General features: G+C 47.5%; 1 protein-coding gene across 5 annotated transcripts in view; it reads right to left on the bottom strand.

Annotated features, from left to right (window-relative positions):
- The window catches only part of PRKG1 (protein kinase cGMP-dependent 1), a 375,433-nt gene that overhangs the window by 137,576 nt on the left and 216,525 nt on the right, over positions 1-21,332 (bottom strand). The window lies entirely within an intron of this gene.

The following is a 21,332-nucleotide window of genomic DNA, read 5'->3' as shown; positions in this document are numbered from 1 at the left end:
AGGGGAAAATGTGATTAGCAAAAAATGTCCAAATTCCTGTTGTGAACTGCAGAGGAAAAGGATGTCATTGGTGAGAAAGCACGGGAATGGGGAACACTGCAAACCAGGAGACCGGACATGAAAGCATGCACCGAAAGGATTGGGAAAATCCTGGTTCAGGAGATGGATGCGGGGTTTTGGAAAGATGGCCTGACAGCAGCTGTGAGAGGAGGAGAAATCAAGGAAGGCCCAAGGTGAGCAAGGATTCGGGGTCAGTCCATCACAACCTGAGTGATTTCGGGACATTTTTAGTGCATTATCCAGCAAAACTCATTGAGGTTTCATCCAGCTCCCAAATTCCTCCTTGACCTCAAGGAAATTTCCAGACCCAAGCCCTGTTACATCCTGATAATGAAACACCACCCAGCTGGGGAGGTTTTGAGTCATTCTTTTCCAGCTTTACTTTTCGGGTCCCTGCTGAACTCCAAGACTTCTGAGTTACTCACCAAGCTTCACATCCTATTCTTCACAAGCAAAATTCCATTGTAAAAACAGGGAAAACCACTGCATGAAGTAGGGAGTAGAACCTCAAAAGGTCCAGTTTTCATCTCAGCTGCAGCTGAGACATTTGCATTAACCATAAATGCTTAAGTATATACAGTTTATAATAGGGTTTCTCCTTACAGAAACAATTTGATTAAAACTGTTCCCCAGACCTCTACACTCGTATTAATTTCTTTTCTTTCAGAGAGTAAATGCAATAAATTCCATCCTCATACCCCCATTTGACTGCCGGAAACAGCATGAAGCAAAGAGACTTTCAGCAAAATATTTACAAATACTCTCACTGATAAGATCCATGAAATGAATGTGCTTTGATTTGCTGGTCCTTCAGCTCCCAAACCTCCTCCTTAATGAGATTTTATCCCTAACTGCATTTGCAAGATGGAAAGCCTTCAAAGCGCAAACTCAAAGATTTCTTCTCGAATTGCACCGCAGAACAGCCTCTAAAGCCTCTTCTGGTTTTCAACACAGAAACTTCTCTTGGAAAAGCATTTTTAGTTTTACAATCAAAGCGACACCTCCAGCCATGGGCACTGCAAACCTCCCTGGACAGCCCCTGCCAAGGCCTGAGCACCCTTTCCATGGAGAAATTCCTGCCCATGTCCAACCTGAGCCTCCCCTGGCCCAGCCTGAGGCCGTTTCCCCTTGTCCTGTCCCTGTTCCCTGGCAGCAGAGCCTGACCCCTGCAGTCAGAGCTGTGGAGAGGTGCTACTCTCTCATTTTACAGCCACAACACACTATTACATCCTATATACATTTTAGTAAATTCATTTACCAGCCCCTGCAAGGACCATGCAGCTCAGGGACTCGGTGAAGTGCAGACAACGCACTTCTGTATTAATTAAACCACTAATCACACCTTATATTCTCATTTCTCCCGCCTTAATGACAAACAGCTGCTTTACTAAAGGCTAATCAGGGTAGAGATTTAAATGTCAGTAAGACCCTTATAATCAGCATGAGCAGCATCTCTCGTTGTGCTGAATCCCCCTGTCAGTGCTGAAGAAACAGGAGGAATTCTGCGGGATTTGATGCTCTCAAAGACTTCAAAGTTATCTATTTAGGAGTGCCCTGAGATGAAAAATAAATCTTTGGGATGTGTCCCACAAATTCAGCATCCATTAGGAATTAGAACAGACACAGCCAGAGATTTCCTGGCCCGTTCCTCTCCACAGAGCCTGTGTTGGATGCTGGAAGTAAAATATAAAATATCCCATTCCCTGACTGCAGGAGGCACAACCAGAAAGGAATACGAGAAACAACGTGATGGACGCTGATGTGTCTGCAACAGGAGTTTCCTTACTCAATAACCTAAAACATGCTCCTGCAACCAGAGCTGCTCCTCTGCAGTGCTGCTCCAATTAAAGTTTATTGCCTCTTTTACACTTTTTTTCCCAGCAAAATGCCATAGCTAGGGCTCTCTTTGATCTTTGGAACAGCACAGAACAAAAATCACCAGGAGTTTGGACAGAGATGCCCAAACCTGCGGTTTCTCCGTGGCTGCAGTTGTAGGAGTTCTCCAGGTGAGGGGATCGGGCACTGCACAATGCCTGAACTGCACATCGAGAAAACAGATTGAAGGGAATATTGATTTATGATGCTTTATGACATATTTCTGCTGTGGTTCGAGGGCTGAAGACAAAGCAAATGCTGCTGGAGAAACAGGAAGGAGCTGAGGCAAAAGTCTCAGGCTTCCCTGGGTCCGAACTGGATGGGGGCGGAGATGTTATCATCAAAGTCTAAATCTGAAATGCTTGCCATGGTTAAGCCCTAATTTCTGATTGAAGCTGACTGAAATGATCTAAATCAATGACTTCAGTAGATGAATCAAACCTCTCTCTCCGTCAACATGCCTGATTAAAGCAAATTAAAAAACTCAATAAACAATTTCGAACTTCTTTTCCCAAAAGAACTATTTCCAAACTTTTCTTCCTATGTATTTACCTGGGAACCCACGAAAATACATCCCAGCTGAAAGGGGTGAACAGAGGGGTGCAGAGTCCCCCCCAAAGCCTGGGATATGCCCCAGCTGGTTCAATCATGTCTAGAGCCCCTACATCTCTAAATAACAGGGATTATTCATTATTGAACCTCTCCAGGCCTTAATTCTCTTTATTTTCAACGCTTCCATCACATCCCCAGTCTGCCAAAGGACCAGGTTTGGGCTGTTTTGCTTCATTTCTTCTTGTGGACCCAGTGGCTGAGGATCATCAGCTCCTTTTTCCCTTTGTCACGTGCAAAGGCAGTGCAATAAAGGAGGGAATGCAAAGTTTGAAGTTAAATATTTGTAGAAGAGCAACCTGAATACTGTTGATGTTATTTAATAGGATATATTTTATGTTAGATAGGTAGGGGAGTCCTGAATATTAAAAAATCCTTGACATCAGAGCAGCCAGCAGCATTTCCAAAACAAAATGCAATATTCTGATGGCCCTGCATCCTTTAAGCATCTTCCCAAGTTTTTTTCAAGGATCACCAGGTGAATCATCCTCAGCCCAAGTGCTGCTGGCAGGGTTGCCAGACCTGAAAATTATTACTCCCTCCCACCTCAAGCTGGAATTCGTCAGCTCACTTTGGCTTTTGGGCTATTTTATCCCAAAAAATTGTTTGTTTATCTGCCCTCAGGCAAAGAAACAGCCGAAACTGAACATCAAATCTCCGCTCCTTTTTAACCAGCCTCCCACTTGGGTTGGGTTTTGCAGGGAATATTGTGGAAACTACCACGGGGGAAAACACAGCCATTTCCAGCTCTTTCTGGTCCCTCCTGTTTAAGGTATGAAATGATGATAAAAGCACACTTAACTAAACAGGAGGAGCACACGGAATTGCTTTATGCCTCCAAACACTCCGGGAATCCTGAGGGAGGCTCCAGCAGACTCCAGAATACAGCACGAAGTGATGGAGAGGATGCATCCAATGGCTGGAGCAGGAATAAATTCCTTTATTCCCAGATGTTCCTGTCCCAAGTTTCTAACAACAGCACTGGGACAAGGATGACTCCATCCTGATATCCCATTTCCCAGTAGGTCCTTTCCCAGTATTCCCCAGGGAGATTTTGTCAGTGGGGAAGGAATCATTTTAATTTGTCCGAGGATAAACGCAGAGACAGAGGAAAGCTCCCAGTGCCAGAGGGCAGGGCTGGATGGGATATTGGGCAGGAATTGTTCCCTGGCAGGGTGGGCAGGCCCTGGCACAGGGTGCCCAGAGCAGCTGTGGCTGCCCCTGGATCCCTGGCAGTGCCCAAGGCCCCACGCCTGGAATGTTTGGGCTGCTGTTCAATCCCTGGTCTCAGAGGTGACAAATAATAAATGCAGGGTTTGTGAGGAGGAAAGGAAGCGGGAAGGACGTGGGAGACCTCAAGGGAGCTCTGCTGTCACTCCAGTCAGCTCCAGGAACCCCGAGATTCCCAGGAAGTGTGTAAGGTTTGCTTAGGAACGACACCTGCCTGGAGAAGATCAGGTAAGACCAAGGAAAGAAACAGAGAAATTGCTATTACCAAACTCTGCTCTTGAACAAAACCATCTGGAGTATTAAATAGAAATATAAATTGAATAGAGTATTAAAAAGACACCTGAAAGTATTGAATTTACCAGTTTTAAACAGATCTGACAACATCTATCAGCCACGGCTAAGCTGGAGCAGGTACTGTGTAGGATCCTAGGACTTTTCTTGGAGTGATGCAGCCTCTTGTCCCAACATGTGACAGAAAACTCCTGATGAATTATTCAGGAATAACCTCCCCCTGGGTGATCTGATCAGCTGAAGGCTCCTGATGTTTCCCTGGCATTTGTTTTTCTCTAACATCACTCCCAACCTTGGCTGTCTCCCCCAGATCTCTCCATCCTCTTCTGCAGCCTCCGAACTCCTCAGCCCTAACGAGCAGTGGTGGCAGGGATTAATGAAGGAAGTGTTCGATTACATCAGGTATTTTCCTTGGAATTTCAAACCACTTGTACTACAAGCCCTGCTAATTACCCGGCCTGATTTGCTCTTTGCAACCTGTGATTTTACATAACCTTTCCTGCCACCTCTTAGGAGCTCTGCTGTTACCCTGGTTTTTCTGAGTTTTTTATAGCCTTTTGAATTTTCATAAATGGAGTCAGATCTTTTTAATTACTGTACAATATTAGAAGCAGTTTTACCTTTTCCCCACAGATGTAACATAAACAAATGCGTTGTTTTTCATTCTCTGTCCTTTGTTTGCGTATTTCTAACCTGAAAACAATTGTAACTGACGGCTGGTCTGGCCAGTTGGCTTGAGAGGTGAAAACTCTAAAAGCCAATCTTCTGCTAGACCCACAAATGTATAAAAAATAAGAAATAAAACAAAGAGGCTCTCTCTCCTGGATTCAGCTTTGAGCCGGATCGGAAGAACCTCTGCTCTACGAAACCTCTTGTCTGCGTGTGGCTGCTTTGTGTGTCTCGGTGACACTCCGCTTTTCTCATATTCCTGCAACACAGAGGTTTGCCCCGGTTTTTAATTAACCCTTGTACGAGCACGAGCTCCCAAGCTGCTCCAGAAATCTTCTTCGGTCCCCAACACTGAAAGCTGAAATAATTCAGGAAAGACAAGCTGGAAGCCACAAGAAATAGTCCCAAATCCTGTCTGGAGTGTGATGGAGAGCGGTGTGTGTGAGGGGAGATTAATGGAAAGCCAAAAAGGCTCTCAGGCGGGTCAGAAGTCTCAAATTAAAGAACTTGTTAGTTCACTGAATGCAAGATGGGGTGAGGGAAAATTATTTCCAGTTATTTGGGGAAGGAAAAGAGGAAACCAACACAAATCTCTCCTGGAAGGTGGAGATTCAGCCTGGGACAAAATGGCTCACTGGCGTGCCAGAAGCATGGAAGCAGTACCAGGAAAGGAGAATGAGGAAAGTAACAAATTCACATTTAAAAGAGATCACAAATCAGTTCTAGCTTGCTGCCTACAGGAGCTCCAATCCCAAGGAAAATTAATATTCCCAATTAAGGAGGGGATCTTAACACAGCCCTGTGTTGGAAGGGAAGGTGTTGATAAATGGGGAAGTTGATGTGGGAGACCATTAAAAAGGGAAGAGGAAGAACAGCACTAAAAAGGCATCTAAAAAATAGCTCAGAGAGAACCCCCAACATGGAAAGCAGAGTCCTGGGATGCAGGGGGGGCACTCTGGGAAGGCAGGAATTGCTCTGCTGCTTGCAGAGAAGGAAAGGCAGGAAGAATTGCAGGGCATTTTGTGGTAGTGGGAGTGGAAAAAAGTCCTAAAAGCAAGCAGAAATTCCAGGTGGCAGCACCTGTGGGGCCTGAATCTGAGCAGGAACAGTGGCAAGAGCCCCATGGAAGATTCGGGGAAGATGATACAGATATCTGCAAGCTGTTTGATTTCTCATGAATCACAAGATGATGGAATGGTTTGGGTGGGAAGAGACATTAAAGATCATCCAGTCCCACACAAGGACACCTTCCAAGTATAGTGTCAGTGAAGGTCTCCTTGTTTTCCAGGCCTTGTTAGCTATGGCAAGGTTCAGAACGAGGCAGTGCAGCCCTGGGATTGGGCTGGATCAATGGAAAACATCTTCCCCTAATGTCTGAACATCCCTGGAGGAGAGGAGACAAAAACGGGAAATCAGAAAATCCCAGAATGGTTTGGGTTGCAAAGGATCTTAAAACTCATCCCATTCCACCCCTGCCATGTCAGGGACAACTTCCACTGTCCCAGGCTGCTCCAAGCCCCAGTGTCCAACCTGGCCTTGGGCACTGCCAGGGATCCAGGGGCAGCCACAGCTGCTCTGGGCACCCTGTGCCAGGGCCTGCCCACCCTCCCAGGGAACAATTCCTGCCCAATCTCCCATCCAGCCCTGCCCTCTGGCAGTGGGAAGCCATTCCCTGTGTCCTGTCCCTCCATCCCTTGTCCCCAGTCCCTCTCCAGCTCTCCTGGAGCCCCTTTAGGCCCTGGCAGGGGCTCTGAGCTCTCTCTGGAGCCCTCTCCTCTCCAGGTGAGCACCCCCAGCTCTCCCAGCCTGGCTCCAGAGCAGAGGGGCTCCAGCCCTGGAGCAGCTCCATGGCCTCCTCTGGATTCATTCCAACACCTCCACGTCCTTGTTCTGAGCAAGAACTGCACCAAGTGAGGAAATCCTTTCCTCTCTCCTTACCCCAGGGTCCCTCATAGAGCTCTGCAACGGATCCTGATACCAAAACATCTAAAACATGCAGTTCACCCTCATCCACTGGGTTCTCCCTAAGGGACAACATCACTCGGGTCCAGGAAATCTATTCCCAGCTCTTAGTTATCCAGAAGGCGGCCGGAAGGAAAACTCTTTTTAAAGAGCTGCTCACACAGCAAAATTAATGATCATATCTCCAAAGTAACAAACCAGTGTTTGAATGCTTTTTTTTTTCCCCTGTCATCTCCAGGTGCTCCTCGACTGTTCAGCCACAGAAATGGCTCCAATGGCCAACTCTCCATAGAGCTCAGTGGAGCAGGGAGAGCAGCAGGAAGCCAGGTGGAAATCCATCTTCCCAGCCAGACACTCTCATTTCTAATTCCGCACCACGGGATGCTTTAATTCATGAGTAACAACCATGAGAACAAGGGAAGTGCCATAAATACCTGCCCTGGATGCAAATAACTGACCTGGGACACCTTTCCAGCACGGTGGGTATTGAAAAGCTTAATTGAAGTGGCACTTGGAATAGAGGAGAAGAGGAAGAAAGAGAAGAAGCAGAAGCAGCAGAAGCAGGAGAAGCAGAATCAGCATCAGAAAAAGCAGAACAGAAGACAGAGAAGAAGAAGCAGAAGCAGCAGAAGGAAAAGAGGCAGAAGCGGGTGCAGAAAAAACAGAAGCAGCAGAAAAAGCTGCTGAAGCAAAACAAGAAGCAACAGAAGAAGCAGAAAGAAGAGAGAAAGCTGAAGAAGAGGCAAAAGGAACAGAAAAATCAGCAGGAGGAGAAGAAACAGCAGCAAAAGAAGCAGAAGAAGCTGAAGAGGCAGAAACAGAAGAAGAAAGAGCAGAAAAAAACATAAGTAGGATAAGCAGAAGCAGCAGTAGTAAAAAAGCAGCAGAAGGAGTAGAAGAAAAAGAAGGACAGAGGATGCAACAGAAGAAAAGAGCAGAAAAGAAACGGAGGAGAAGGAGAAGGAGAGGCAGAAGGAGAAGGAGAAGGAGAAGGAGAAGGAGAAGGAGAAGGAGAAGGAGAAGGAGAAGGAGAAGGAGAAGGAGAAGGAGAAGGAGAAGGAGAAGGAGAAGGAGAAGGAGAAGGAGAAGGAGAAGGAGAGGCAGAAGAAGCAGGAGGACAAGCAGTGCAGTTTGTTTTCCATCCATACCCAGTCCCAAACCCCCAGTGCTAACCCCAGACCTGAGTGCCTCCCCAGAGGCGCAGCACAGGCCCTTTGCTGCAGGAGCTCAGGGTGCCCCTCCCTCTCAGGGATCCTCCCTCCAGTGCAGCCACCCCTGGGCTGGAACCCTGGAGCAGCGTCCCAGGCACTCAGCTCCAGAGTTTCCAAAGGGAAGATGTCACCTCTGCTTTTAGGGCTGCTTTGTACTTTTACTTCTTTTCTGGTTCAACTGCATGGCTTGAATTTATTTTGCTGCTGGAGCTCCGAGCTGCTCCCTTGGGCATTGGACGGGACAAAATTAAAATGTACTCTGAAGTGATGGTCCCTAAAATGCTGAAATAGAAAGGGAAAGCCAAACTGCAGCTGTCTGGGTGTAAGGCAACGTGAAAGATCTCTTTTTACAGGATGTTATGGGCAGAATGATTCTGCTGAGCAAAAGGACATGCAGAGAAATGAAGGAGTTTTGGACTAAATAATATAAAATAAAGCAGTGGAATGAATTATTCTGGGACTGTAGGACTGGTGAAACTGAACCCCACAATCACCTCCACAGAAGTGACAGGAAGAAAATGGAAATAATCATGACACTGAGATGCTTGTACATCCCAGGGACAATTTCTTGTCCCTGACGCTCCAGGGCTGGGGGTCCCCTTCTCCAGCTGGGATTTGGTTTCACCAGGAAAAAGACATTGAGGAAAAGGGACATAGGGAAAAGCCACACACCCTTCAGAGGCTGCAATAATATCACAGGAAAGCCATAGCATGTTTTAAACCCAACTATTCAAACTCCTAGTGCCGCCTTCCTCCTTGACCTTCTGTGTTCTCTCCAAGCCTGAAATGCTGTTGTATGAATCAGACCTTTTCCCCATTTAAACCAAAATTCACTCAGGTTTCTAAGATCTACTCACATAAACCAGATTTAGGTGAGATATGAAGGAGAAACCCTGGGAGGGTGGGCAGGCCCTGGCACTGGGTGCCCAGAGCAGCTGTGGCTGCCCCTGGATCCCTGGAAGTGTCCAAGGCCAGGCTGGACACTGGGGCATGGAGCAGCCTGGGACAGTGGAAGGTGTCCCTGCCCATGGATCTGGATGGGATTTGAGCTCCCAGCCCAAACCAGTCTGGAATGAACTTCGGCCAGCACAACTTGTCCAAGAACAGCAGCAGGAGGGAAGATTTTGTCTCCTTGCCCCACGCTCAGCTGCACATTTCCTGCTAAATCAACCTGTAATTTATCATCAAACAGAATTACTCCACTGCTGCCATCTGCAAACAAAGCTAAACTCCCAGCTTTGAGCTGCAATCCCAGTATTTTGAGAAACACAGAGCAGTTAAGCCGGGGCTTGGCAGCACACTGGGAACATGAAGCAGCTCGAAACCTCAACGACACAAAAGCTTCTCTCGGTGTGATTAAAAAGAGGTACTTAGCTAAATGAACTTTGCAGTAATTCCTCGTGTTCCAAGGCTTTCTTTATTTCCCAAGAGCAGCATTTCCTACACAATGATTAAATAACCCATGCTCAGATTTTTCTCTCCTGAGCATTCCCTTGTTTTCCACACCGGACAGAAACCTGTCCCATCCTGTAAAATCCCTGTGCTGTCATCCCCGGGTTGTAAAGGTCTGTCCTAAAGGTTCTGCTGTGCTTAAACAGCAATGAGGAGGTGCAGAGAGCTGCAGTAATCCACTGCCCAGGGTTTGTGTGTGCCCTGGGGAAAAGCTGGGGCTTGGGGGACTTCCTCTATCAAATAAATCCCAAATCCAAGGAGAGCCCATCCCCACGGGAGATCTGGGATAACAGATCATCACAGATTCCCAGTTGGGCTTGGAAGGACCTTAAATCCCATCCCTGCCACCTTCCACTATCCCAGGCTGCTCCAAGCCCCATCCAGCGTGGCCTGGGACACTTCCATGGATTCTACAATTCTGATTCAATTCTGCTCCTGTGCAGCCTCAGTCTTGTGTCAGATTTGACATCCAGTTGTGTTTTAGCCCACTGGCTTTTAATTCCCAACTCTGCATCTGTCTCTTCCCAAAATGAGCTGATCCCTGGGATTTTCCTTGCTCCTGGACTTGGAGACCTGTGGACCACCACTGGCTGCACAAAGAGCAGCAGGTCCTGAGGAGCAGGGAAAGGGAAAAGGGCAGCCTTAAAATATCCCAGCGGGGAGCTGTTCAGACAGCCCAGGGTGGCACTCCTGTCACTTCAGAGCCTTTCTGGGATGTCTGCTCCAGGTCAATGTGGGGAGACTTTGCAGGGGGGCAGGAGAGGGTCTGGATCCAGCAGCACGTGGCTCACACGTGGTGGGAGCTCTGGGAGGAGTTTCTCCACCAAAACCAAACCGGTGTGGCAAAAACTTTGCTGTGGCAAAACCAGACAGGGAGAGTGGGGGACAAGAAGGGCACTCCCATCAACATCAGTTTGCTGCTCCAACCCGAACTGGGAGGCAGATGGAATCCTAAAATCATAGGATCAGGAATCACTAAGGCTGGAGAAGACCTCAAGGGCCATCGAGTCCAGCCAAAAGCCCAGATCCACCACTAAACCCCTAAACAGCCACTGGCAGTGCAAAAGGCACAGAGCTTGCTGGAATCCAGCTGAAATCCACCTGCTTATGGGCAAAAAGAACAAACAAGCAAAAAAATATAAACATCAGGAATTTCTCAGCAGAGGGAAAGGGGGATATAAGGAAATTAGGGCAATGTTTGTTGCAGGGGGTTTCTGTCATGCACTACTCCCAGGGCTGGGAAAACATCCCCAGGGTGCACAGAAAGAACTGGAAATTCCTCTTTTTGCTGGATTTGTTTCCTCTGGGAGATGAATTTCCCCCCAAATGCCAGGATGGGCTCGCTCCCCGTGCCACAGCAGCACGGGGAGGTTTCCACCTTTATTTCCACAACACACCCAAAGGCCCCACGGAGGCTGCCAGAGCTCCAGGAGCGCTTGGACAGCGCTCCCAGACACAGGATGGGATTGTTGGGGTGTGTGGGCAGGGCCAGCAGCTGGGCTGGATGATCCCTGTGGGACCCTTCCCACTCAAACACGTAGATCCCACCTGCCTGCCTGGAAGAGGGGACCCCAATTCTTCCCTCCAAAGTAGAAGCACGTAAACTGTGGGAGAAACTCTGCCTCCTTGCCCTGAGCCCCCAAAGGTTGCTCCTCAAACCACCCCAGCAGCGGTGCAGGTGGAGGCTGGATTTCCCTGGCTACTTACGGGGATTCATGAGGAGCTGCTTTTCCAACCATCAAATCCTTAATACCAACAGAAATAACACCGTGTATTCCATCAGGGAAACCTGTGGGGTTTCAATAAATGCTGCAATAAAAACATTCCCCACAAACTCACAGAAGTTGTTCAGGGGCATAATGCTACTCTGGCTGTTGATTAATACGTATGTCAAATAGAAATCCCTTCCTGATCTGCAGAAGCATTATTCCATCATTCCAGATGGTCCTGGCTCGGGTGGAAAACGCTGTTCACTGAACACTGACTGTGGTAGTTGGTGTCTCGGCTGGAATGCTCAGAAATCACATTGGAAATGGAATATTGAGGAGCTTTTTTCCTTCCTCTAATAAATAACCTTTATGAATTATTTTTAAATGTCTGCAGTCCTCAGCCAGCAGTCAATTTCCATAATCCACACGACGCTTGCTGCTGCATCCGAAAGACGGCAGAGAACATGGTTAAAAGACACTGAAATCTGCCTTCCCTGGAAAACTCGCTCATGGATTTTGGAGGAAATTACATGCCAAAGCTGCTGTTCAGGAGTTCTTATTTTTTGGGAACCAACAGTAAGCTCAGCTGTTGGGGAAAAATAGGCATGAAAGATTGAGCTAACAAGAGCAGAGTTTTAAAATATGGATTAAAGCTGGATTTGGTTGATGGGAGCTGGCAAGGAGAAGGTGGGAAGGGGAGGTGGCCCTCACAGGGAAACCAGGCTTAGATAAACCTCACGGTAGCTTGATGTACATTTAGATGAACCAAAAGGAACTGAGATAAACCTGGGACAGGCAAAGGGAGGAGAGACCGTGGCAGATGGGATCCCAGAATCTCAGGGTGGTTTGAATTGAAGGGGCCCTGAAATCCCACCCAGTGCCACCCCTGCCATGGCAGGGACACCTTGCACTATCCCAGGCTGCTCCAAGCCCCAAAATCCAACCTGGCCTCGCCCCTGAACTTCAGCACACGGCAGTGATGGCTCTGTGTCAACACCTAATTCAGGATGGGAGATGGAAGAGGGAGATGATGGACACTGAGGAGAATCCACTCCCCTAGTCCACAGGGAAGGCATTTACAGCTCCTTTCCAGCAATCCAAGCCGTCCAGCCTATCCAGCCACACAGCTGGAGCAATCCCAGGGAGCACTTCAGGAGAGCCCTGGAGGGGCTGGAGCGTGTCCAGGGCAGGGAACGGAGCTGGGGAAGGGGCTGGAGCCCAGGAGCGGCTGAGGGAGCTGGGAAAGGGGCTCAGCCTGGAGAAAAGGAGGCTCAGGGGGAACCTTGTGGCTCTGCACAACTCCCTGACAGGAGGGGACAGCCAGGGGGGGTCGGGCTCTGCTGCCAGGGAACAGGGACAGGACAAGGGGAAACGGCCTCAGGCTGGGCCAGGGGAGGCTCAGGTTGGACATGGGCAGGAATTTCTCCATGGAAAGGGTGCTCAGGCCTTGGCAGGGGCTGCCCAGGGAGGTTTGCAGTGCCCATGGCTGGAGGTGTCCGAGGAAGGGCTGGAGGTGGCACTGAGTGCTCTGGGCTGGGGACAAGGTGGGCATCGGGCACAGCCTGGACTCCGTGGGCTGGGAGGGATTTGCAGCCTCAGAGATCCTGGGATTAATTTCTCCCCTAACACCAGCAGCTTGGAGTTCTTATTAAACAGAGAGTGGACATCACACCTCCTTCAGGTGCTTCAGCAAGCAGAGCCAGCAGCCTGCAAGCCTTATGACAACAGGAATTTCATCCTCCCTGCACCCTGCAATCCTCCCCTGTGTGGTTGCTGCACTAACATTAAATTCTGCCTTGTGTTGCACATTTAACCTCTCACAAGGGCCACGTCTCAAGCACTCATTTCTCCTGATTCAGGGGATTGCAAGGTACTTATGCCTCAAGATTCCGATCCTGTGAGACACAGGATGTGCTGGACAGGCTCCAAAGCAGCCCAGAAATGAATCTATAGATATAAAAATATGTAAAGAGAACAAGGGAGCAGGTTCCAGCAGCTTTATTTATGTCCTTGCAGCTCCCTGGAATTCCACACGTCTGTCGCCCTGTGGATCAGATCCTAAAACCAAAATAATCCACAACTGACTGAGTGAGGCCCTTTATTGAGGAATAATTTGTTCTTTGCAAATCTGCCAGCCCTGACACGAAGGATGAAACGGACTGAGCACAGACACAGCCAGAGCAGCAGCAACAATCCCAAACCCAACTGGTTTTCCATAGTAATTCCTTCCCATGCTTCTGTCAGGATAAGGTGGGTGCCTGTTGTGCCTCGGTGATTTTGGCCAGCGAGAATTTCATCCTCAATGCTCATTTTTATCGCTTTGAAACTTTGAGGTTTGTGTTCTTTGGAAAGGAGCTGGAAGGCTCATTAAACATAGATCCTCTGTAGGAATTCCGGTGGGAATTCCAGCAGAACCAGCTGATTTTAATCGAGTTTTAATAGCACAGAGTTGAAGGCAGCTCCAGTTCATTTACTGAGGTCTGGGAGTTTTTTGAGAAGTTGCCTTTAATTTGGAGCTTGAATTGTATTTTCTCCTCACTGTCTCTTCCGTAAAAAAGTAAGATTTTGTCTTGCAGATCGCTACAACAAAGAACAAGGACGGCTCACCAGAGTGGAAAAACATATTCAGAACTAAATATGCCAGAGGAATGAGGGGTTTGAAAACTCCATTGCCTTAAAAAGACAGGAAAAACAGCCTGCATTTAAATCAGTCACACAAAGACGGGGAGTGGAACCAGAACCAAGGGCAGGCACGAGTGCTGGAAAAATCCATAAATTAAGATAGATAGATAGATAGATAGATAGATAGATAGATAGATATAGATAGATAGATACAGATAGATAGACAGATAGATAGAGATAGATAGATAGATAGATAGATAGATAGATAGATAGATAGATAGATATAGATAGATAGATAGATACAGATAGACAGACAAATAGATAGGTAGATAGATAGATAGATAGGTAGATAGATAGATAGATAGATAGATAGATAGATAGATAGATAGATAGATAGATAGATAAAGTTGCAAGGTCTTATTTTAAGCTGAAAATTCTCAGCAAAATTCACTGAAAAGGACTCAGTGGCACAGGACAAGACACATGGGAAACTGCCAGGTCAGAGTTACTGAGTGACCTCAGCTGGATCCTTTTTTACCCCAAACTGTCTCACCCTTAAAGCAGCCTTGATCCCAAATAACAACTCCCCAAAGGACTGCTTCAGATCTGCTTTCTGCTGAAAATACTCTGATTTAGTCCCCATGGAAATGCAAACTCCAAACTTCCACCCCATGGTCAGCCTTAAATATAAAACAAATTACGAGAGAAACGAGGCGGCTTGAAAGGAAATGAAAAAGAGCAGAGAAAAGGGAGAGTCAAAGTTAGTGGTGGCATCAAAAGCGTCTCGTTGCATCCCTGAGAATTTTGGAGGAAATATGAACCGGAAATCCCAAAAATGATATGAAATAAAAAATAAAAATAGAAATAAATAAAAATTACATAAAATAAAAATAAAAAAGCTGCAGAAAAGCGTGAGAAGGAGAAGGATGAGCTTTTAAAATGCTGATTGTACCTGGAAGAGGGAAAAACAAGGACATAACCATGGTGAGGGACCCAATGGAGATTTCTGAGGAGCATCAGGCAGAAGATCGAGAGTAAAACCTTTTCCAAGGGAACCTGCAGAGTTTGGATGCCAAGTTTTAAAACAAGGCTGGAAAGGAGAGGAAGTGAGGGCAGAAAGGCTGGATCAGGAACAGACCCCGCTGGCCCAGCCCTGAGGAGCTCCCTGACCATCCTGCCTCCAGCCAGGAGAAAAAGGAACCACGGAGGGAGCAGGAAGCACTTCCAGGGAATACCTGGGATAAGGGATCGCCTCCATGGAATTGTGCTGGCTTTGACACACCTGAACTCAGGGCTTCTCACAGGATTATTACAGCACATGCCCCTCACTGTGCAATGAAGGTAAAAACAGAGGTGGAAAATGCTGGAAAAATGACTCCCAGAGGCTTCAAGAGAATCGCCCACTGCTCGGTCCGATGTCTGGAATCACACAAATCAGTAAAATCAGGTATGAATGTACCAAAGGGCTCACTGCTACTCTTGCTGAGTGTACGAGTACGAAATCAGGCCCTTGGTTCCCCAAACTCAGCCTGGGGAAGGGCTGGAATCGCTCCTGGGAAGATTTCAAGGGGATTTCGACATGGTCTCTTCATAAAGGCTCTTAGGGAAACTCAGGAGGGTTAAAGACACAAAGCACCCAAGAATCCTGGAATGTGCAGGGATTGTCCTGCTGTCCAACATGCTCTGGAAAAGAAGGAGAAGGTGAGGGAGAGGGGATCAGACTGGACGGTGATGTAAACCCGTGGGAGGTAAAAGCCAAAGAGGAGCTGCTGGACGCTCAGAACCCACAAATCAAACGGGATTTGGTGCTGAGGGATGGGAAATGACGCAGGAGGGGAGAGCCGAGCTTGCACACAGAGACAAGGGTGCTGTGGCTGGGCAGGAGTCACCACACAGCGGCCCCTCCATCACCAGACAAAGGCACTGGGAAAAGAAACGTGAACCAAGGAGGAAACCCTGCTGCGGTCCCTCCCTCCAATCCCACACGGAGCCACTTTGCCAGGAGGCTGAAGGAGAGCACAAAGGATCATGGAAAAGGGCAGGGGAGGAGGACTGGGGGCATCTGGCTCCAGAGAGAGTGATCTGGTCCAGGTCTTCTGGAGGCTCCAAGGGAGCTACAGCCTCCTTCTGATGGGCTTGGAAAAGGCAAAACCAAATCCTTAAAAAATTCAGCCGAGATTTACTTTTGCTGCCTATTCCCGGACAAAGCTGCATTTGGAAATGTTTCTGCACTGGGTGCAGGACGGAGCTTTATTAAATCACCAACCTCATTCCCACCTTAAATATTTAATCCCATGTTTATTCCCTACCCTGCATTCCTGGAACCAGGCTACACAAACAGGAGACATGGATCAAAACTAGGACGTCTACATCAGGATAAAGATTTTCCTTGGATCCCCTCCAAGTTTGAAAGGCAAAGGAAAAGTAAGAACATGAAATATTTCTGGGTTTTGCATGTTTCTGAGCAGCTCAGAAACACGACTTGCTGGAGATGTCCTATGGCATGGCTACGAAATTATCCAAAATTATCCAGAACTATCCAAAATCTCTGTCTTCCTCTGCCTATAAAGTATCACCACAATCTCCATTACCAGCATCATGGAACGGTTTGGGTTGGAAGGGACCTCAAAACCCATCCAGTGCCACCCCTGCCATGTCAGGGACACCTTCCACTGTCCCAGGCTGCTCCAAGCCCTAAAATCCAACCTGGCCTTGGACACTGCCAGGGATCCAGGGGCAGCCACAGCTATATTCCAATGTATATTTTACATATGAAAACCAGTTTTAAAGAGCAGCTCTGGAGGCTGGGGGTGATGAAGTTGTTCCAAGTGGGACAACATCTAAAACTAAAAACTCCATCACCTAAAGGAAAAGCTCCACTCGTACAAATCCAACCATGGCTGTCAGCAGCTGAACTGGTTCTTCCCAAACTCATTAGAACTCAACCAAAGGTGCAAATCTCATTAAAAATACCAAGGATGTGGACTCGAGGCCACGTCACTACTTTTTGCCAGTGCAGCATCCAATGACCTAATCTGAGAATCAATCAAAAATCACTTCAAGGTTTTAAATTTCTTACTGGTGCCAGGAGTCTGGGTTTGGATTGACCCCAAACTCAGTGTAACAGGTGTAACCTGAAATCCCAAATCCCTGCAACACTTAACCCAAAATATCTGCTGCGAGGTTCTCCCACAGGAATCCCTCAGTGGTTGGGTGGTCCCTGAGCCCTACAAGGCCTTTCCTACCCAAGCCCTTCTGGAATTCCATGATTATTATGCAAATGTCACACACTGGCATATCTGGAAAACCTCTGTAATCCACATGTCAGCCCTTCCTCGGCTCTCCTCAAAAAGCTGCATCCTTCTCTATCAATTTCCCAGAAATGCAAACTACCACAGTGAGCTCTGTGGTGTAATTAAGACATAACATTGATTACATACTCAGCCACCCAATAGATTGTTTATTCCTCATTTTCAGCATACAAATATCCCAGGTACTCATTCCCTGCCTCGAAACTTGTCCAGGTTGTTCTGATTTCAAGGAAAAACCCAGGCCCAGCTCACTGAATCCGAGGATCCCAGAAAGGTTTGGGTTGGAAGGGATTTTAAACCTATCTTATCGAACCCCCTGCCTTGGGCAGGGACACCTTCCACTGTCCCAGGCTGCTCCAAGCCCCAATGTCCAACCTGGCCTTGGGCACTGCCAGGGATCCAGGGGCAGCCACAGCTGCTCTGGGCACCCTGTGCCAGGGCCTGCCCGCCCTCCCAGGGAACAATTCCTGCCCAATATCCCATCCATCCCTGCCCTCTGGCAGTGGGAAGCCATTCCCTGTGTCCTGTCCCTCCATCCCTTGTCCCAGTCCCTCTCCAGCTCTCCTGTTGGCCCCCATGGCAGGAGCTGGAACTGGATGAATTTAAGGGTCCCACTGATGCCTTAAGTTCTATCATTCATGTATTTCATGTTCTGTGCTGCCCAGGGGTGCAGCTCTGAGCTCACACTCAGGGTCACTCAGCTCTCTGCACACAGCAGGGACACAAAACAAATCCTTTTCCTGCTCAAGACCAAGGACAACTTTCAGCCCCAAAGCACAAACAACGGTGGCTGGAGGGAGGAACAAGAAGGATGGGACCTCACAACCTGAAGATGTCCCTGGACAATTAAACCCCAATATGCAAATGGACCAAAACTTATAAAGATGTAAGACCTCGTGACCGCTCAGCCATTCTGTGACCATTCTTGGTCCACCCTGGGTGTAGCCCTGGTCAGGCTCTTGTCCTGCCCAAGGTGGATCCTAAAAGCCTTTCAGTAAATATCTGCTTTATTCTCCAGCTCTGTCCAGTCTCTGTTCCAGGTCAGCCTGCCCAAGGCACCCAAAGCATTCTAAGATTCCACGGCAAGCAAATCCCCAGAATAACTTTGAAAAAGGCCGTCATTCCCTGGGTACACCCTGTGTCCCAACACCTCTTGATGCCGTCTGGAGTCAGCAGAGGTGGAGGATGCTCAGCCTCAGCCCTGATGATCCCAATCCTTCCTGGATTAAGAAGATCTCCAGCCTACCCAGCACCCTGGCTCCATTTCCCTTGCTGGAAATGTTCCTAAAAGTGAAAATAACCACAGTTCCCAGCTAAAACAGAAGGATTCTAATCTCTTGCTATGTCAGTGGTTAACATCTTAAATATCATTTTTGGGGACAGCCAGGGGATTGATTTTCCAATTAAAAATGCTGCTGCTCAGCTTTTGTCTAAGGGAAAAAGTTGCAGGTGTCAAGATTGAACCCTAAATTCCATGAGACCCCACAGCTCAGTTTTGAGTTCTACAGGATTTCAAGCAGAGGAACCCAAGAGCACAGGAGATTTAAGCTGGCCCAAAAATTAGGCAGTTATTGAACAGGTAGGAGTCAGGGACAACTTTTCAGCAAAATTCTCTTTCCTTCTCGGTGGAAGGCCCTGTCCTGCTTTTATCTACAGTAGGGGATTTAATTATGAAGTTTCCTGGGGTCTGGTACAAGATACGCACCATTTTTCATCACCAGACACCTTCAAGACCGGACACTTCCCCATCACAACCTCACCCTAAGCTAAGAAATACTGAGTTCAAGTACCTCTAAATTTGATCTGTGCAGTATTAAAGGTAATTCATGTCGTCTTTGGGATCTATAAATCCAATTCTTTTCCTGCTGAGTGCATTTCACCTGAGGAGTGAGGTCAGGGTAACAACAGAGGCCGTGACCGTGTGGCACATCTGGGAAAAACAGAACACCAGCATGAATTTTCCATCCAATTCCAGTCCCTGCCTGGACAGGGATTCCACCAGAAACAGGTTGCTCAGAGCCCCAGCCGACCTGGCCTTGAGGCAGAAATTTATATTTTATTTATATATCCATCTAGTTGTACATTTATATATGTAGATGAAGAAAATATGGATATATTTCCATGAAATCCTGGCATTTTGAGCAGGTCCCCATGGCAGCTCTGCTCAGGGCTCATCTCCTCCAGGAACTGTGCTCTTCCTGGTAAGGCAGACCCACCAATTCCAATAATCACCTTAATTCCAAATTTCCCTGATTTTATTAACTTAAATGGGACCCGTAATCCAATTGCAGCACAGACGCCTTTAAATCAGAGCAAGAGCTCTTCCTCTGTCCTGAAATATCCATGACAAATCCAGGTGGGATCCCTCAGGCAGCCCTCCCACACCTCAGGGCTGAAGGCTCAAACCTCAACCCAGCCTATCAACAGACAGCATTTCTTATAAAATAAAAATAATAATAAAATAAAAATTTTTTAAAAAATAAAAATCAACAACATAGGAGTCCTCGTTTTAAAGGAGAAATTTGTGATCAGCAGTCAGTTAAATCAGGAAATAGACAGTAATTAATTTTTTATGCTTTCCCCTGTTCTACAGGTGAAGGTGTGACCAAAATGATGAATGAATTTTTACACTTTGTTAAATATACTCTATTTTTAGTCTCACCATTTCCTCTACTCCTGTGTCTATAATTCAATTCTGTTTAACAGGGTTTTTTTAATAAATGGCTACAGATGATGCCAAAATCTTTCCCTCATTCTTTCCTGTTGATCCAATTGTAATGCCAAGCCTCTCGCTGGTCCCAGTTTCCATGAGAGGTCACACTGGGCTGTAAATCCGGTCAGAGTGACTCCTAAATTCCCAGGACTCACATTTTCCTGCCTCCAAACAATAAAAGGTTTTGTGCATCCCTGTCCCCTTCCCGGGACTTGTGCAGATCATAAAGAGATTTTTGAGCACCTTCTTCGTATCAATTCCTGGGCCTTCTATAATCACAAAAATTCAGCCTTCCCCCACACCTCATGCAAGGAATGCCCATCCCACATCTCCTGATTTTCCTCTGTCGGCACACATCAAAAGGAATCCAAACTGATCCGTCCTCACCCTGTCAGTGCTGCCATCAAACAGCTCCATTTTCCTCTCCCTTTGCCTTTAGGACACCCCAGCACGGTGTCATTTCCTAATCCGAGCCTGTTTTCCAGGCCAGCAGCTCCATCTCTCCAGGCTCCGCCGGAGTTATCCCAGATTAGTTCCCTGCCCACAGATTGTCTTCCCCGTGTCTTTGGAGTCCACACCTCCCCGAGTGTTTCAAAAACCAAACCTCTGTGCAGAGGCTGGGCACTGAGCCTCCCTGAGCTCTCAAACACATCAAATCCGTGAGGGATGGAAGGGAATCCCATCTGCCCCACAGGCAGCAAAAAATGGGGAATATTTAGGGCAGGGAAATTGTTGGAGCTGAGTTTTCCCACCTTGAGGCAAACCCAAGGGCTTGGTAGCAGTCACAGCTCAATTCTGCCATTCATTTAACTCCGTGCCCGTATTCCCAAACCTGGACAGGGCTTGGAGCCACCTGGGATAGGGGAAGGTGTCCCTGCCCCTGGCAGGGGGTGAGATGGGGTGGGATTTAAGGTCCCTCCAACCCAAACCACTCTGGGATTTTAACCTGACTTATTAAAACCCTGCGCTGAAAACAACAAATTTCTGAAGGTGCAGGATTAGTCGGAATCTTTCTTGCAAAACCTCCCAAATCCATTAAAGTCCTGGAAAGATTAAGTGTAAATATGATTGGCACTGATTCCAAACGGTTGGTTTGTGGTCCCAGTTCTTTATTCCCAGTTTTCAGTCCGTGAAGCACCTCCCTGTGCAAACACAGCTGAATCTACACGGAATTTCCATGATACTCCCAGTTGCTCCCCCCCCTCCTCTGGCACTGGTTTGTTACTGGGATTTAGTGCAGGGAATCATTTCCTTAGCTGCAAGGTCTAAAGGAAAGGATTTCATGTCATAAATTCTAAATAATTCAACTCCTGCTGGAGATAAAAAGAACTACAGAATTATGCACATTGCTCCTCTGCATCTTAAACCCATCAAAAACTGGGATATAAAATGCCAGGATCACACTTGATGCTCGAGCTCTCAGGGCATCTTTGCCTTGGAGAATGCTGGATTTTGCCTTGGATTTGAGGACTGAAAGGACCTCCAAGCTCATCTCATTCCAGCCCCTGCCAAGGGCAGGGACATTTGCACTATCCCAGGCTGCTCCAAGCCCCATCCAACCTGGCCTGGAACACTTCCAGGGATCCAGGGGCAGCCACAGCTTCTCTGGGAAATCCAT

This window comes from Hirundo rustica, chromosome 8 (genome assembly GCF_015227805.2).
Source record: "Hirundo rustica isolate bHirRus1 chromosome 8, bHirRus1.pri.v3, whole genome shotgun sequence".
Taxonomy (NCBI): domain Eukaryota; kingdom Metazoa; phylum Chordata; class Aves; order Passeriformes; family Hirundinidae; genus Hirundo; species Hirundo rustica.
This window is presented reverse-complemented; position numbering and strand designations above follow the sequence as displayed.